The sequence below is a fragment of the Hyperoodon ampullatus genome (genome assembly GCF_949752795.1).
Source record: "Hyperoodon ampullatus genome assembly, chromosome: 9".
NCBI classification, from domain to species: domain Eukaryota; kingdom Metazoa; phylum Chordata; class Mammalia; order Artiodactyla; family Ziphiidae; genus Hyperoodon; species Hyperoodon ampullatus.
The window spans coordinates 30,015,426-30,036,196 of record NC_136922.1 but is presented as its reverse complement, the minus strand read 5'-3'; positions in this window follow the sequence as shown (position 1 = coordinate 30,036,196).

Below are 20,771 nucleotides of genomic sequence, written 5' to 3'. Positions count from 1 at the left end.
AAATGTATTTACAACAGTTTTGGGAGACTTTTGTTCTGGGATTTTTCACTGATACTTATTTACCAAATACTTCTAGTGCTATCAGTTTATTCTTGATCTAATTGATTTTTTAAATATATGTTTCCAAATATAAAACCATTACTTTTCACAAATCAGTAAGATACTTAATAATTTAAATTACCTCATTGTACCCTTTTTAGTTTGAATAGTAATCATTGACTTCGAGGATTTTAGAGAAAGCATTATATATATAATAACTACTATAACTAAGTTTCATGAAGTTGTAACTTACAGTTTGGAAGAGAAGGCCAGAATTCCAAATGCGTTTTATAAAGTGTTGACATTATGATGCACCACTAAGAATGTGCCATTTTTTACTTAGCTTAATTATTTTTTATCTCTGAGAGAAAAAATGTTATGGCATACTTTCTACAAAATCACAAAATGATGATATTTCTGTGGAAAAATGTAAGAGGATATGAATTCTGGGAATTAACATAAAAAACAGTTAATCACATCAGTGTCCACATTCCAAAAATACATGTAAGCTTTCAGGAGACAATGAAGTGGATCAGCTCATTTCAAACATACTGTTTGCATTTTCATATAGCCGTTCTTCAATCTGAAAAAAGTGGACACTTTGATGGGAACTGACTCAGAAAGAAACTCATAGTATTTCAATACCAGGGATTTTAATCAATTTTATAAAAATATGAAAGATTCTATTGAAGTACAAAGAGGGAAGTATCTTCTTATCATAGTTTTTATCTCTAATAGTATACTTAAAAACATACTTGTAATAGAGCCTTACAAATTTGAAAAATAAACCTTAGCTTAGTACATGAAGAAGTACAAATACTTCATGAAATTCACAGTAATGTTTCTTAATGTGTTTCTCTCCTGCAAAACTTAAGAACACTTTTGTTTTTAATTGATGGATTTATTGAATTCTTGGAAAGATTGTAGACAACAATTTTTGATAGAGGAGAAAAATATTTTGATGACATGCACATAATCAGTTCCTGGCTGTTCAGCATATTAAAAAGAGGAAATTTAAAGATAAAGCCAATATTAACCTTTGCATCTGACACAATTCTTGAAACATTCTCAGTTGCCACCCTAATTTATCACAGTCTGCCCTGTATTTCTGTGCAGACGAATAGTAAACACAGAACATATTTGTTCTATTTCAAATAAAGCAGAATTTGAGAGTTTAGTATTTGAGAGTATTAATTCAAGAAAGGTCACACAGCATTCCTTTCATTGATGGTTATGTGTTATGTGAAATAATACATAAACATTAAGGCTAAGTTTTCCATTTTTTTCTGCAAGTACAAATATGAGTCAGAAGTTCATTTTCATAATATAAATTCTTTATTTTTTCCAATATGATAGGTACATATAAAACGTGTCAGACTTACTTTCCTCTTACTGCCAGCTGAATAGATTTCAGCCACCCACTTTACCTGAATGGAGAATGAACAGTGAAAAAAAGCTTATATCAGAAAATGTAAGTTTTTTGTTAGATAACTGATTTGTTACCAATTTGTCCCATTGTCACTTTTTGTAGGTTAAGAGGGCTTTTGCTTTGGGAGCAGGATGACTTTTTTCATACAATTATTTTATATGTCTCTTACTCTAAACTGGAGAAATTGTTTTTCTATTCTTCCATGAAACAATTTTATCTAATATTGATAAATATTTTAGAGTACAAATATATTATGCAAGCAGCCTCTGAGTTTTGATGCATTTTAGCGTTGGAAGAATAAATCCCTTAGACTACCTTCACGTATATGTCCTATATTAAAATAAATTTTGTTCCAGCACATTGGAATTAGAAATATGTAATTCACTGTATTTATTGTGGTTTTCTGGTAAGTAAACTTTAATGATAGTTTTTGTAATATTTAAAAGTCTGTGCTCTTTTCCTAATACTAATTATATTTATTGGAAATGACTTTCATTACTAGAAAAGCAAGATATCAGAACAGGTGAAAAAAATCTTCATATAATCTAATGTTTCTTTTTTTGCGGTACGCGGGCCTCTCACTGTTGTGGCCTCTCCCGTTGCGGAGCACAGGCTCCGGATGCGCAGGCCCAGCGGCCATGGCCCACAGGCCCAGCCGCTGCTCGGCATGCGGGATCCTCCCAGACCGGGGCACGAACCCGCGTCCCCTGCATCGGCAGGCGGACTCTCAACCACTGCGCCACCAGGGAAGCCCTGTTTCTTATTAGTCAAATATATTAATCATCTGATACTTTTAAACTTTAATCTTTCTTCCATTCTGTCTTTTAATGTATTTTATTGAATGATTTTTATTGAAGTATAGTTGATTTACAATATTGTGTTCTTTAAAATAATTTTTAAAGATTATTCTGAAGCATCATCTTCTCTCTGAAATCTGTACTACTCTAAGTGGGTAAAATTTACTAATACATTATGCCTTCAATGCCTGTCTTGCATCCTTCTATTATAGCAACCCTTATCTTTGTGCTTTACATGTCTTTCTCCCCAAACCTTGAGAGTAGGAAAATATTTAAATATTTCTTCACAGATTGTAGCAAACAAAACAGCAGACACGTAAGTGTTTGTTCAAATAATTAACAAGTGACAGCACGATGGAAATAATTAGTCAAAGTAGCAATTTCACCAAACAGGGGCCATTGTTGAAGTCCTGTGAGCCCACTGCTGTGGAAGCCTGAAAACTGACTTAATATTTCTTCAGTGAAGGTGTTGGGTAATGTGTATTTGACAATAAAAAGGAGAGAAAATGATTCACGTTAACATTTAAAATACATTATTTTGCCATTTAGGTATATGATTTATGAAAGTAGACCTATGGGGAGCATGAGCTGACAATTCCTGCATAGCAGGAGTTAGGAATAGGTATTCAGTGCTTACATGCACAACTGCATTTTCTTCCTCTTCATCACCTTTGTGACTCTAGTGCCTCAACACCACGCTAGTTAATCCCTTTGTAAAAGAACTGTCCTTAACTGCAGAATATTTGGTGGGCACAGAATTTTTTCCCCCTTCTTTAGTGGTGCTCTAACTGATCCACAATGGCTACCCCCTGGAGTTTCAGTAAGACACTAATCCAGTGAGTTCCAAACACTAAACCATGGTTACTGCTCATTTTTAACCAGCAATAAGATGAATTTCTCCAATTAAACAACCTGAAGAACAGAGCTAAAGTGATTAGGAAATATTTCAAAGGCAAAAAATAGCAATTTTTATACATGTAAGTATTTTAATGTACATTTAAAATTTATATATGTATATATCAAAAGACTTCATAATAATAAGGTTACATATCATATATTATTTATTTGTGCATAATATAAACTGTCTCATAAATTGCAAATGTGTACTTCCTGGCTTGTTTTTTTCGATTAATACATAGTCACTCTTTCCTATGTCTTCACAGCCTTCTGTAAGGTACCGAGATGATGTTATTTAGTTCATATTAATTTTTTTTCCTAGATGGATTCCTACTGTGCTTTCTCAACAGCTTCCTTCTGCCTCATTTCCCAAAGAATTCTGCAGAATTGGTATGTAGGCAGTAAAGTCAATTGGTCTTGAAATGGTTCTTTTCATACAATTTTTTTTTTTCTCCCTGAGATGGAAGACTAATAATGAGTACTGAAGCTTCCAGGCAAAAGTAAAAACAGTCGTTTAAGAAAAATATTCTATTTCAAGCTCAGTGATTCTTATATGAATGGATGCTATATATATATATGTATAAATATATATACACACACACACACACACGAGTGTATATATGTCGTATGACTGCTTTCTCAAAAGTCTTCCAAAGAATAACAACAACAAAAAAAATGTTTTTAAAGGTAGTTAAGCAATTTTTTAACTGGCCTAACCAGAGCATTATTCATGAAATACTATCAAATACATAAACTATGTTTATAGTATATCAGTATAGTATAATTTAAACTATCTCAAATAATAAAAACTTGTATTTTAAGGATGTATATTTTGAGGGTATGAGGAATGTTTCCAGCATAAAAATAGGAATAATTATATACGCTTTTTAAAAATAAAACTATGCATATGCTTTTGGATATAAATTCATGGACAAATAAATTACATCCTATGTTACCGAATATTGTCCTTATTCAAGTATATGTAATACTTGCATTTATTTTCCTCTTCTGTGGGTGACACTTCATTATTAGAAGTCTGTGCTTTTTTATTCTTTGCCTCATAATTCAGATTCTTGGCAAATGATATTGAATTTTATGGCTAAAACTAAAGTAAATCATGCACAGATGACTCTATTTTAGGTGTCCTCTGTGCTTATTCTAGTAGTGTTACTATTGTATAACTCAGTGGTTCTGAATCATCGGTTTCCACAATTCTGGATTAATTATGCAGATTTGTAACCATTTTCAGTTCTTGGTCACTTTCATGAATGTTCTCTAAATGTGGTTGCACATTTGCAGATGGTATTACTCAAACCTTGGTTCAAAAACCACAGTGGTAATAATTGTAATATACTCTAAAAGCATTTAAGGTCACAGGTCAACAACCTACAGATCATGAGCCAAATCCAGCTCATAGTCTGTTTTGATATAGCTTCTAAGCCAATAAATGTTTTTATGTTTGCAAATGGTTGTTGAAAATAAAGAAGGAGAAGAAGAATATGACAGAGACTGTAAGTGCCCTTACAAGGCCTAAAGTATTTAGTATCTTGCCTTACAGTTTGCCAACCCCTGTTTTTAGGTTATCTCACCATAATTATTCACTGCTTTTACAGCACTTTGTTCATAGTAGTAATTCAACAAAATATGTTGAATACTGATGTTATTCAATTTAGCGTTCTGTTAATTTTCATTTACTTTATGTTTCTAAGGCAAAAATATAACATTACTGTAAAATGCAATTAATAAATCTCTTAGAGCAATAATGTCTTTAATACTGTATGAATTACTTGATTAAAAATAAAAGATATTATCATTAATAAAATCCCAGGAGAGAAAAATTGTTTTTAACAGATGATACTTAACATTTTAAAAGTATTTTCTCAACTCTGAGTGAACAATTGTATAACACATACTGAAAAGGTCTTGTGAATAAACTACTTGATAATATAGTTTTTCAGTGAGACATATCACATTATTAAGGTTTTATTGGCCATAACTAATACTATTTTTGATATGTAAGAAATGTTCACTTAATTAGAAAACTGCAGATATCAATATGAATATACATTTAAAAAAATTTAGAGAGAAGAGTCTATCAAAATCTGCATGTTTAAATTTATTGATTTCTATCCCAAAGAATAGAAGCATGAGAACAACTAATTAATATATTAAAAGATGCTTAGTAATAAGGATCAGGAGTAGATTAAGAATAATTTTATACATTTTCTTACATCCTCTTCAGGAAACTTCTCACTTTATCTCTGTGTGACTGAATTTCCTTTACAGACAGAATCTTTTAATCAGAATCATTAATTGTCATATTCACTTAATATCTATTAAAGGCTGCAACATGAGTTTTTGACTGTAATTATTAAACCATAATTGTATTATAAATATAGTTTGTATTTGTGAAAGACCACTTCAGTATTGATTATATAGTTGTAAATAACTGTAAACATTTATATATTTGATAGAAAAACAATACATAGTGACTGACCTAAGATTGACAATTTTCATGTCCTTGTGATCTGTAATATGTAGGCTGCTGCTTGCCATCACTGGGTATGGGCATTTCTTGATTTTTCTTACCACTGTATTGGTTATTCTCAATCTTGGGTGCACATTGGAATCACATGGGATGATTTAGCATTACTAGTGCCTGAATTCCATACCCAGAGATTCTGCTTTAATTAGTTTTGGATGGGGTCTGAATTATTAGAAGCTCCTCAGGTGATTCAAATATATTGGGAGTCTCAGGAACAACTTAAACCACTTACTGATGGACATGTTCCTCACTTGTCCCCATCCTCACAAAGCAGTTGGTACCCAAGATTTGATCTGCATGATGAGGATAAGTGGAGAGGTTAAAATTTGATTTTATACTTTGAGGTTCTTAAGAGTATTTCTCAAAATATGGTCCCTGAACCAACACCATTAGCATCACCTGGGAATGGGCTAAACGTGCAAATTCTCAGACCCATTCTAGACCTATTGAATCAGAAACACAAGAAGTTGGGTCTGGTGGTCTGTAGTTTAATAAGCTCTCCAGATGATTCTGTTCATGAGCTATTAAAGCCAAAAGAACTCAAATAAGGGCAGGGATTTATACCCTTTGTCTGCTTTTCCACTGGGAATTAAAAAAAAATCTATACGGCATATTTATTTTATAATTCATATTTTAAAGGAATATATAATTTATATCTTCACAGTACATGCCAGTTTCTACAGAATCAACTTCATGGTAAGGTCTGATCTACTTAATTCATTAGTCATGTTACTATAGAAGACATACGTGTGTATATATGTATTATGATATAATTTCTTTCAAGTATGTTTTGAGTTTGCTAGTATAAATATGTGAAGTATTAAGCTTTTAATTTATAGCAGTGAGGTTACTTGGATTTATATGGAATAAGTAGTCATCTGGTATAATCTGAGTATCTAAAAATCTGTACAGAGATGCATAATTTCAAATCCATCTACATCTATAAGCATGTCTATAAATAAGGTAAGTTATTTATAATTTAGTTATTTATAATAAATATCTATAATTTATATAGTTTTATTATATAGTAATATAAGGTATGTTGTATAAACATTTTATTTATTTATTTATATTGGCATTTAACAGCGTGTGAGAAACTTTATATAAATATGTACACTCATTCGGTTGGATTATTGAAAGCAGAATACTTTAAGAGTCTGGGCCTGGAGTCCTCCAGATCCTAGTTCATATCCAACATTGTTCATACTTATTAGCTGTGATTTTCAGCAATTACTTAAATACTTCAGTTTTGGCTAAATTTTGTTTCCTTTATATTAATTTCTTTATGCATGAAACAGAGATAATAGTAACTATTTCAAAGGGCCATAATGAAGCTAACATATGGGGTAATATACATAAGACCATAGACCCAGTGTTTCTTAGCACTGAATAAATATTAGCTATTTGTATTTCTATTATGTACAAATATTTATTTATACAACATAACCTTTTTCTTTTTAAGAATATATACTTTTAACATATTTTGGGAGTTGCATGAAAATAATCTTATTTTGTTTTTCTAATATTTTGATATTTTCAACATTGACATTAAAAGTTTCGTGTTGGAAAGTTTCCAGACCTAAACAACTACTATGAGAGTTAATAAAGGGATCTACATAGTGAGCTATTGTTCATTGTAAATGCAGTGGAAACTTGATAAAATATGACCTGCTATAGCATGAAATTTAGCATAATCCTATTGATTGGTGATTGTTACTGAAAGAACCAGAAGGTTCTTGTTATACTACTTTATCTTTATCTTAGTTGTTTGGCAAAGACCCAAAGAATCATGTTTTAATGAAGTCCATCTTTGAGAGAATAGTGGAACAAAACATGATTCTTCTTCACTTTTATAGAACTCATAAAATGTTAATGTTAAATAAATGGAGTGTTAGCAGTGACAGGGAGGCATCATATGTCTGGGAGGGAAACAAAAAAAAAAAACCCAGATTTTTATAAATACAGAAAGTTAGAAGTTTTGGTCTTGAAAGAATTGAGAATGTAAGACATCTGATAAGAACTGAATTATTGAAGTTGGTTGAATTTAAGGTAGCTTATTGTTTTTCAAGATTATGTTTTGTCTATAAAATTTGATGTAGATATTATCTCATTGATTTCATAATTTAAGTCAGATCCAAAGATTCTAACAGTGTGGTGTAGATCTCTAATTTGTATTGCATACCTCAAATTATTTCTGAGATTTTATTTTGAATATATTGCATAGTTATAGAATGTAAACTATTTGAGATTAGAAGCTATATTTTATACGCTTTGTATTTCAGATGCTAGCATGGTACTAACAGAAAGCAGATATTCCTTAAATGTTTTCTGAATGAGTAGAAAGATTAGCACTTTTCATTCATTGATGGTAAATCACTATGTCCATTCTTGACTACTATTCAATGTTGCTTTTTTTGAGAAGATAGTAATTCCTAGTCCTGATTATTCCTTGTATTCAAAGGTATATCCAGTAGGGCAGCTCTCTTGATCTCTCTCTGCTCCCATTTGTGACTTCCCAGGAGTAAAGGAGTAACTTAACTGGCAGGTGGCTTTGGAAGTAGGAACTGGGCTTGCTTTGCTACTCCCTTTCTTACCCACTGTATTCTGGGATACATCTTTCAGTGTCAATAGAGCCATGTGGTAAGCTTGGAGGTAAAGGCTGCGAGGCAAGACCTATGGTTTTGCTGCTCTGCCTGTGACTGTACTGATGAGTCTGTCCAATATTTTGGATGCAGATGAGACCAGCACCTAAGGCTTAGGATGCTGCACACATAAGCCATGGTCTGTATCTGCTCCATCAGTAATAAAACTGATAGTTTTATTTTTCTTCTTCCAATTCATTTACCTTACTTGTTTCAGAATTCAGGCAGGAAATGTAGGTGTTAAAAATTAACCCTCTAGAGTGTGTGCAGGCAGGCTTGCTAACAGTCAGGGAAGAGAGAGCCTTGCACTGGTGGCTGCCACCTCACCACATTTCCCAATCCGAAGGGGCCCTGCTCACTACACACCACAGCCTGGTGTGAGATTAGGCAAAGATTTGATCTATCTATACAGAGACAGACCAAGGGTGCCTAGGGTGAGATCTGGGTGGAGCCGTGGAGGCCACTGTCAGAGCACACCAGGTGGTGCCACAAGAACACACAGAGACTAAGCCTTGAATCTTGAGCAGACAAGCCCTGGGCAGGAGTACACAGCAGTTCATTTCCCAGGGAGAGTGTCTTGGCTCCGTCTGCTCCGCAGCACAGCTTAGCACTTGATCTCAGGCAGACAAGTCCTGAAAGAAGTCTGCCACAGAGACAGCCCAGATCTCAGGCAGCAGCACAGCCACCTCAATTCCTGCAGCCACAGTGCCCCGACACCCAGCCTCAGCCTATTCCACACCACAGCCTTGCGCTAGATCTGGGACAAACACAACAGAGAAAGGGATGCAACTTTGGGCTGCTTCTGAATGGAACCCTGGATGCCCACACAGGTGGGCTATAGGCCCGCTGTGACTGCATGGGCCTCAATTCCTTCAGCAAACACCTCCTTTGGGGCAGGGAACACACTCAAGGGCAAAGGAGCCTGATCAAGCTTGAACCTCACGGCTTCTACTCCAACAACTGGGGAGCAGACCCCACCCCAACAGGGCAGTAACAGCCACAGAGCAGAGGAAGCTCCGCCTCACTTTCAGCATATGCTCTAGACAATACAACACCAACTACACCCCCTATTAAGGGGATAATGACCAGCACACTCAGAGGAAAGACGTGGATGGCATCCATATAAAAACCAGCCCTTGCACCAAAACTGTTGGACATGCATAGTCTACACAGGAATGCTCCAACATAAATACACCCCTTCAAGACCATGGTAGATAACTGTTTCTCCTAAATTCATAGAGACAAATTTAACTAAAGTGAAAAGGCAGAGGAAGTACTCCCAATTAAAAGAACAAGAGAAATCCCCTGAAAGAACAAATAATGAAACAGACCTTAACATTCTCCTAGACCCCAAGTTCAAAAAGGAGATAATAAAAATGCTAAATGAACTAAGAAAGATTATTGATAGAAATGCAGATCACTATAATAAGGAACTAGAAAATATAAAGATGAACCAATCAAAAAGAGACAAATAAATTGCAGTGATAAAAACCAATCTAGAAGCAATGAATAGCAAACTGAATGACACAGAAGGAATAAGTGATTTGGAAAAAAGAGTAATGGAAATCACCCAATCAGAACAGCAGACAGAAAGGCAAATTTAAAAAATGAAAGCAATATATGAGATATATGGGATAATATGAAACCTGCCAACCTATGCATAATAGGGGTTCCAGAAGAAGAGAGAGAGAGGGAGATCAAAAGGTATTTGAAAAAATTATGGCTGAAAACTAAAATACCCAAACCTAAAGAAGGAAACAGGTATCCAGGTGCAGGGAGCACAGAGGGCCCTAAACGATATGAAACCTGACCCACACCAAAACACATCATGATTCAAATGGCATAAGTTAAAGATGATGAGAGGATTCTTAAGGCAACAAGAGAAAAATAGTTAGTCACAAGAGAACCCCCTTAAGGCTAGTAGCTGATTTCTCTACAGAAATTAGGGCTAGTAGCTGATTTCTCTACAGCTCAGAAGGGAGTGGCAAGATATATTCAAAGTCCTGACAGTGAAAAACCTGCAACTTAGTATACTCTGCCCAACAAGATTATCATTTGGAATACAAGGAGAGATAAAGAATTTCTCTGACAAGCAAAAACTAAACTAATATAGCAATAGTAAACCTACCGTAAAAGCAATATTGAAAGGTCTTCTCTAAATAGAAGAGAAACAAGAATCTATAGGAATGGGAAAATCACAATAGGAAAAGCAAATATATGAAAAGATTATAGATCACTTAAATAAGCCAGTACATAGATTTTTTTTAAAATTTGTGAAAGAGATTTTAACTGCAATGAGCAGCAAAAGGATAAACATGAAAATGTAAAATAGGACATGAAAATCAAAATGTGGGTGAGGAAGTAAGAAAATATAGATTTTTTAGAATGTGTTTGAGCTTATATTATTACCAGTGGAAAGCAAGTAGGTATATTAATGGATTAACATACCTGAAAACCAGGATAACCACAAATCTAAAAAATACAATATATTTAGAGAACCAAAAAGAAGAGAATTCAAGCACAGTACAAAAGAAAACCATCAAACCACGAAAGGAAAAATAAAAAGAAAGGAACAAAGAAGAAATACAAAGTCAACTGGGAAACAAAGTTTAAGATGGCAAAAAATACAAACCTATCAATACTTACCTTAAATGTCAGTAGACTAAACGCTCTGATCAAAAGACATAGAGTGGCAAACTGGATAACAAAAGAAGAATCTACAATATGCTGCCTACAAAAGACCCACCTTAAGGCAAAGGACACACTTAGATTAAAGGTGAGGGGATGGACAAAGATATTTCATACAGATGGAAATGACAAGAAAGCAGAGGTGGCAATACTAATATTAGACAAAATAGTCATTAAAACAAAGGTCATAAAGAAAGATAAAGAAGGACTCTATACAATGTTAAAAGGATCAATACAAGAAGAGGATATTACACTTGGTGACATATATGCACCCAATGTAGGAGTACCTAAATATATAAAACAAATACTAACAGAAATAAAGGTAGAAGTTGATGGGAATACAATAATAGTAGGAGACTTTAACACCCCACTGACATCAATGGACAGTTCTTCCAGATAGAAAACCAGTAAGGCAACAGAGATCCTAAATGACACAATAGACCAGTTAGGCTTAATTGATATCTTCAGGATATGACATCCGAAAAAAACAGAATACACATTCTTTTCAAGCACACATGGAACATTCTCTAGGAAGACCACATAGTACAGCACAAAACCAGCCTCAAAAAATTTAAGAGGATAGAAATTATTTCAAGCATATTTTCTGACCACAATATCATGAACTAGAAATCAACCACAGAAGGAGAAAGGAAAAAAAATAAAAAAGATTAATGGATACTAAACAACATGCTACTAAAAAACCAGTGGCTCAGTAACAAAATCACAGAGGAAATTTTAAAATGCCTTGAGACAAATGACAATGAAAACACAACCATACAAAATCTATGGGATATAGCAAAAGCAGTCCTAAGAGAGAAGTTCATAGAGATGCAGGCCTTCCTCAAAAAAACAAGAAAAATCTCAAATAAACAACCTAACTTACCACCTAAAAGAATTAGAAAAAGAAGAACAAAACCTAAAGTCAGCAGAAGGAAGGAAATAATAAATATCAGAGAGGAAGTAAATAAAATAGAGCTTTAAAAAAAAAAAAAAAACAATAGGGCTTCCGTGGTGGCGCAATGGTTGAGAGTCCACCTGCCGATGCAGGGGACACGGGTTCGTGCCCCGGTCTGGGAATATCCCACATGCCGCAGAGCAGCTGGGCCCATGAGCCATGGCCGCTGAGCCTGAGCATCTGGAGCCTGTGCTCCACAATGGCAGAGAGAGGCCCGCGTACCGCAAAAAAAAACACAATAGAAAAAAATCAATAAAACCAAGGTCTGGTTTTTTGAAGGGATGAACAAAATCTATAAACTTCTGGTCAGGCTCACCAAGAAGAAAAGAGAGAGGACCCAAATAAGCAAAATAAGAAATGAAAGAGGAAAAATAACAAGCAATAGTGCAGAAATACAAAAAATTATAAGAGAATACTATAACCAGTTATATGCCAACAAATTGGGCAACCTAGAAGAAATGGAAAAGCTTCTAGAAACTTACAGCCCACCAAAACTGAATTGAGAAGAAATAGAAATAATTTGAAAAGACCAATCACTAGAAGTGAAAAAGAATCTGTAATAAAAACTCCCCTGCAAACAAAAGTCCAGAACCACATGGCTTCAATGAAGAATTCTACCAAACATACAAAGAAGAACTTATGATGATCCTTCTCAAACTCCTCCAAAAGATCAAAGAGGAGGGAACACCCCCAAAGACATTCTATGAAGCCATCATCACCCTGATACCAAAACCAAAGACACTACAAAAAAGAAAATTACAGGCCAGTATCTTTGATGAATTTAGATTCAAAACTCCTCAATAAAATATTAGCAAGCAGAATCCAACATCATGTAAAAAGAATCAGATACCATGATGAAATGGTATTCATCTCATTGTCACAAGGATGGTTCAACATATGCAAATCAATTGATGTGATATACCATGCCATATCAACCAAAGGAGTAAACCACATCATTATCTCAATAGATGCAGAAAAAGCATTTGATAAAATTCAATATCCATTCATGATAAAAACTCTCACCAAAATGGATATAGAGGGAACTTATCTCAACATAATAAAAACTATTTATGGCAAACCCACAGCCAACATAATACTCAACAATGAAAAGCGGAAAGCCTTCCCGCTAAAACATGGAACAAGACAAAAGTGCCTACTCTCATTACTTTTATTCAATATATTATTGGAAGTCCTAGTCACAGTGATCACACAAGAAAAATAAATAAAATGTATCCAAATAAGAAGGGAAGATGTAAAACTGTCATTGTGTGAAAATGACATGATACTCTATATAGAAAACCATAAAAGCTCCAAACAAAAACTATTAGAATAAACAAATTCAATAATGTAGCAGGATACAAGCCTACTATACAGAAATATGTTGTGTTTCTTTACACTAACAATTAAGTATCAAAAAGAGAAAGTAAGAAAACAATTGCTTTTAATATTGTATCCAAAGAAATAAAATACCTAGGACTAAACATTACCAAGGAAGTGAAAGACTTACACACTGAGAACTGTAAAACATTGATAGGGACTTCCCTCGTGGCGTAGTGGTTAAGACTCAGTGCTCCCAATACAGGGGGCCTGGGTTTTATCCCTGGTCAGGGAACTAGATCCGGCAAGCGTGCCGCAACTAAGAGTTCTCATGCCACAACTAAGGAGCCCATGAGCCACAACCAAAACAAAAAAGGAGCCCATCTACCGCAACTAAGGAGCCCATGTGCCACAACTAAGAAGCTGGTGAGCCACAACTAAGGAGCCTATGAGCTGCAACTTAGGAGCCCACCTGGCGCAACAAAGACCCAGTGCAACCGAATTAAAAAAACAAAAAAATTGATAAAGGAAACTGACAGTGATTCAAAGAAATGGAAAGCTCTCATGCTCTTGTTTTGGAAGAATTAATGTTGTTAAAATGACCATACTACCCAAAGCAATCTACAGTTTTAATGTGAACCTTATCAAATTGCCCATGACATTTTTCACAGAACTTGAACAAATAATCCTAAAATTCATATAGAACCACAAAAGATCCAGAATTGACAAAGCATTCCTCAGCAAAAAGAACAAAGCTGGAGGTATAACCCTTCCAGACTTTAGATTTTACTACAAAGCTACAGTAATCAATACAGCATGGTATTGGCATAGAAACAGACATATAGATCAATGGAACAGAATAGAGAGCCCAGAAGTAAACCCATGCATCTACTGTCAATGTATGACACAGGAGGCTAGGATATACAATGGAAAAGACAGTATCTTCAGCAAGTGATATTGGGAAAGCTGGACAGCTACGTGTAAATCAATGAAATCAGAACATTCCCTCACACCATACACAAAAATAAGCTGAAAATGGTTTAAATACCTAAATATAAGACTTGACACCATAAAACTCCTAGAAGAGAACATAGGCAAAACATTCTCTCACACAACTTGTAGCAATATTTTCTTATGTCAGTCTCCCAAGGCAAAAGAAATAAAAGCAAAAATAAACAAATGGGGCCTAATCAAACTTAAAAGCTTTTGCACAGCAAAGGAAACCATCCACAAAATGCAAAGACAACCTACGGAACAGGAGAAAATATTTGCAGATGATGCAAATGGCAAGGGGTTACTATCCAAAATATACAACCATCTCATACAACTCAATATCAAAAAAACATACAACCCAATCAAGAAATGAGCAGAGGAGGGCTTCCTTGGTGGCGCAGTGGTTGAGAGTCTGCCTGCCGATGCAGGGAACACGGGTTCGTGCCCCGGTCCAGGAAGATTCCACATGCCACGGAGTGGCTAGGCCCGTGAGCCATGGCTGCTGAGCCTGCGCGTCCGAAGCCTGTGCTCCGCAACAGGAGAGGCCACAGCAGTGAGAGGCCCGCATACCGCAAAAAAAAAAAAAATGAGCAGAAGACCTAAATAGACATTTTTTCCAAAGAAGGCATAAGATGGCCAACATGGAAATGAGAAGATGCTCAACATCGCTACCATATGATCTAACAATCCCACTCCTGGGTATAAATCCAGAAAAAATGAAAACTCTAATTCGAAAAGATACATGCACCAGGAGTTCATAACAGCACTATTTACAGTAGTAAATAGACATGGAAACAACCCAAGTGCCTATCCACAGATGATTGGCTTAAGAAGATGTAATATATGTGTGTGTATATATATATATATATATATATATATATATATATATACACACACACACATATATGCGCAATGGAATATTACTCAGCTATAAAAAGAATGACGTATTGCTATTTATAGCAACATGAATGGACTTAGAGAATATTATACCTAGTGAAGTCAGACAAAGAAAAATATTATATGATATATTATATCACTTATATGTGGAATCTAAAAAATAGTTAAAATGAATCTATACACATAACAGAAACAGACTCACAGACATAGAAACCAAAATTATGGTTACTGTAGGGGAGAGGGAAGGGAGGAGGGACAGATTAGGAGTATGAGATTAACAGGTACAAACTACTATATATAAAATAGATAAGCAACAAGGATTTACTGTATAGCACATGGAATTATTTTCAATATCTTCTAATAACCTATAGTGGAATATAATCAGAAAAAAATAACTGAACCCCTATGCTTTATACCTGAAACTGACACAATATTGTAAATCAACTATACTTCAATTAAAAAAATGACCCTGTAGAACCATAAGTCTTATACGTGTATAACTTGCATATTGGAAATATCACTGACACAAAGGGTTGGGATAGGCATGGAGGGCATGCAAGTAATTACGTTCACTTGGCTGGAGCTCATATCATACCTAGGGAAAAATGACCACTCTTTGCACCTGAGAACTCTTAAAACAAAGGTTGTAGAAATTATCATGATGCCAGCAAATATTAGCAATGTGGTATTCATATTGTGACTGAGAATTCCCTATATCCCTAATTTTCTATGAATATTCACCAGATTCTTCTTAATAACTGGCAAGTGGACAGAAAATATTTCCATTCCTAGTTCTGTGGCCACTGTTACAGTTTTGTTCCTTGTGTAATAGTAGCCTAGCCTATTTTTCATACCATGTAATACTAGCCTATTTTTCTGTCTTTTCTAAATCAGTGCATATTTCTCAGCTACATATCATCCTAAACTTTACTCGTATATTGGCAGAAATATTTTTCTTCCTCATGAAACTTGCATTTGTATACCACCATCACATTAAAATCTGAAAAAATTCCATATTTATAATTTTCCTTTATATCTTATTTTTAGTCAGAAGTTCAGCTTCTTATCTCATATAAAGTTATTATTTTTATACCACTCTATATTTACATGACTAGCAGCCTACTCTTCACATTTTTGGAAAGATGAAATAGTGTAAACATATACACTCTCATTTTTTTCCTGGTTGATGCTCTGTCAGAGAAGTGAGTTTATTATTAAAAGCAAGTGGAGCTCAACTGTAAAAATCTATATCTGGTATGCGATATATCATCAGAAAATGAAAGTGACTATATAAACATATATGTAATATATAAACTATATGTAATATATAATTATATCAATATCCGTTATAAAAACTTAACAATTGTCTCTTGTTCGATTTCTCTAAATTACAACTTTATCCTATTATTCCTCTTCCTCCATCCTATATGTTCTCATTTCTTTCTGTTCCTATTTCTCCCCTTGATTTACTCCCCTCTATTTCTGGCCACACTAAATCCCCTAAAGCACGTTTGCCTCTTAAAGATAAATCACTCTCAGAACCTGCATGCCATTTAATAGGCCCTCAACAAACAATTGTTGAATGAATGAATGAAGTAGTTTAGGTCGGAGGAGTTAAATTGCAATCCAACTCTACCAGTTTAGAGATGAAAGACTAAGTTTATAGTTTTAATCTCTGTGAATATCTGTTGATGAAAGACTACGGTTACAGTTTTAATCTCTGTGAACATCTGTTTCCTCCTCTGCCCTTTGGGGTTAATGAATTCTCCTTTTAAGTGTTATTAGGAGGATGAGAAGTAAACGAGTTAAGTACTTGGTATGTGTAGGTGCTCAATAATAGGTTTCTAGTGTTGTTAATAAAAGTTTGTACATTATTAATAATTGTTATAAATAATGATTTAGAATATTAATCATTGCTGTTAATTTGTATATTATGATAATTTGTAATTACTGTTGATAATTAAAAATTATCAAAGATAAGCCCACTTCGGAAAAAAAAAGAACACCAGTGAGTCATGCAATATTACAAAGACGGGGTCCCGGGACCCGGGGACGGCTTTCCCAGGAGGGCGCACGGAGCGCCATGGGCTGCTGCAATGTCACGCCGGACTCTGCTGCCGCAGGCCCGCCCCACACTGCGCACCCCTCCCTCCCCTCTGCCTGAGTGAGCCAGAGCCCCCGAATCAGCGGCTCCTTTAAACCCGTCCTGTCTGAGAGAAGAACGGACGCCCTCCGGCGACCTACGTGCAGAGGAGGGGCCAGGTCCAAGGCTGAGACCCGGGAGCTGTGAGAGCAGAGACAGGGAAATCTCTCTGTGCAGCCTCGGAGGCAGCGGATTAAAGCTCCACGGTCCATTTGATGTGCCCTGCGTCTGTGGAGTGAATGAATGGACAGCGAATCATCCCAAATTGAGGAAGTGGACTTTGAGGACAAGATTTAAGACTTTCCCCCCTTTTTCCTCTTTTTACAACGAATTATCCCAAATTAAGGAGGTGGACTTAACAAGATTTCAGACTTCTCGCCCTTTTCCTCTTTTTACAACGAATTATCCCAAATTGAGGAGGTGGACTTGGAGAGCAAGATTTTTTATTTTTCCCCCTGCTCTCTTTTTGTGAATGTGTATGTGTAACCTTCTGTGTAAGATTCTCTCTGTATAGCTTTGCTTCCACCATATGTCCCAGGGTTCAATCGGTCCATGTTTATTTTCAATAATTACTTTTGAATTTTAATAACGCTACTATATTTCATACTTTATTCTATTTTACTTTACCTGCTCTTTCTTTTTTTCCTACCTTCCCTTCCTCCCTCCCTCACTCCGCTCCTCCTTTCCTTCTTTCTTTTTCTTTCCTCCCTCCCTCCCTCCCACCCTTCTTCTTTCCACTTTCTTTTTCTTTCCCTCCTCCCTACTTCCCTCCTGTCTTTCTTTCTTTCTTTCCTTCCTCCCTCCCTCCCTTCTTCCATTCACTCTTCCTTTTGCTTCCATTCCTCCCTCCCTCCTTTCTTTCCTTCTTTCTTTCCATCCTTCCTCCCTCCCTCCCTCCTTTCTTTCTTTCTTCCTTCCTTCCTTTCTTCCCTTCTTCCCTTCTTCCTTTCTTTCCCTCTCTCTTTCTTTCTTCTACTAATTCTTTCTTTCTCCTTTTTCTCCCTGTTATTCTGAGCCGGGTGGATGAAAGGCTCTTGGTGCTGCAGCCAGGAGTCAGTGCTGTGCCTCTGAAGTGGGAGAGCCAACTTCAGGACACGGGTCCACAAGAGACCTCCCAGCTCCACATAATATCAAGCAGCGAAAATCTCCCAGGGATCTCCATCTCAACACCAGCACCCAGCTTCAGTCAACGACCAGCAAGCTACAGTGCTGGTCACCCTATGCCAAGCAACTAGCAAGGCAGGAACACAACCCCACCCATTAGCAGAGAGGCTACCTAAAAACATAATAAGGCCACAGGCACCCGAAAACACACCACCGGACGTGGACCTGTCCACCAGAAAGGCAAGATCGAGCCTCGGCCACCAGAACACAGGATTTAGTCCCCCCCACCAGGAAGCCTACACAACCTACTGAAACAACCTTAGCCACAGGGGACAGACACCAAAAACAACGGGAACTACAAATCTGCAGCCTGCAAAAAGGAGACCCCAAACACAGTAACATAAGTAAAATGAGAAGACAGAAAAACACACAGCAGGTGAAGGAGCAAGATAAAAACCTACCAGACCTAACAAATGAAGAGGTAATAGGCAGTCTACCTGAAAAACAATTCAGAATAATGATAGTAAAGCTGATCCAAGATTCTATTTCCCAGATCCAAAATCTTGGAAATAGAATAGACAATATGCAAGAAACAGTTAACAAGGACCTAGAAGAACTAAAGATGAATCAAGCATCGATTAAAAACACAGTAAATGAAATGAAAAATACTCTAGATGGGATCAATAGCAGAATAACTGAGGCAGAAGAACGGATAAGTGAGGTGGAAGATAAAATAGTGGAAATAACTGCTGCAGAGCAAAATAAAGAAAAAAGAATGAAAAGAACATAGGACAGTCTCAGAGACCTCTGGGACAACATTAAACGCACCAACATTCGAATTATAGGGGTTCCAGAAGAAGAAGAGAAAAAGAAAGGGACTGAGAAAATATTTGAAGAGATTATAGTTGAAAACTTCCCTAATATGGGAAAGGAAATAGTTAATCAAGTCCAGGAGGCACAGAGAGTCCGATACAGAATAAATCCAAGGAGAAATACGCCAAGACACATATTAATCAAACTGTCAAAAATTAAACACAAAGAAATCATATTAAAAGCAGCAAGGGAAAAACAACAAATAACACACAAGGGAATCCCCATCAGGTTAACAGCTGATCTCTCAGCAGAAACTCTACAAGCCAGAAGGGAGTGGCAGGACATAATTAAAGTGATGAAGGAGAGAAACCTGCAACCAAGATTACTCTACCCAGCAAGGATCTCATTCAGATTTGATGGAGAAATTAAAACGTTTACAGACAAGCAAAAGCTGAGAGAGTTCAGCACCACCAAACCAGCTTTACAACAAATGCTAAAGGAACTCTAGGCAAGAAACACAACAGAAGGAATATACCTACAATAACGAACCCAAAGCAATTAAGGAAATGGGAATAGAAACATACATATCAATAATTACCTTAAATGTAAATGGACTAAATGCTCCCACCAAAAGACACAGAGTGGCTGAATGGATACAAAAACAAGACCCATATATATGCTGTCTACAAGAGACCCACTTCAGACCTAGAGACACATACAGATTGAAAATAAGGGGATGGAAAAAGATATTCCATGCAAATGGAAATCAAAAGAAAGCTGGAGTAGCAATTCTTATATCAGACAAAATAGACTTTAAAATAAAGACTATTAGAAGAGACAAAGAAGGACACTACATAACGATAAAGGGATCGATCCAAGAAGAAGATATAACAATTGTAAATATTTATGCACCCAACATAGGAGCACCTCAATACATAAGGCAAATACTAACAGCCATAAAAGGGGAAATCGACAGTAACACAATCATAGTAGGGGACTTTAACACCCCGCTTTCACCAATGGACAGATCATCCAAAATGAAAATAAATAAGGAAACACAAGCTTTAAATGATACATTAAACAAGATGGACTTAGTTGATATTTATAGGACATTCCATCCAAAAACAACAGAATACACATTTTTCTCAAGTGCTCATGGAACATTCTCCAGGATAGATCATATCTTGGGTCACAAATCAAGCCTTGGTAAATTTAAGAAAATTGAAATTGTATCAAGTATCTTTTCCGACCACAATGCTATGAGACTAGACATCAATTACAGGAAAAGATCTGTAAAAAATACAAACACATGGTGGCTAAACAATACACTACTCAATAACGAAGTGATCACTGAAGAAATCAAAGAGGAAATTAAAAAATACCTAGAAACAAATGACAATGGAGACACGACGACCCAAAAGCTATGGGACGCAGCAAAAGCAGTTCTAAGGGGGAAGTTTATAGCAATACAATCCCACCTTAAGAAACAGGAAACATTTCGAGTAAACAACC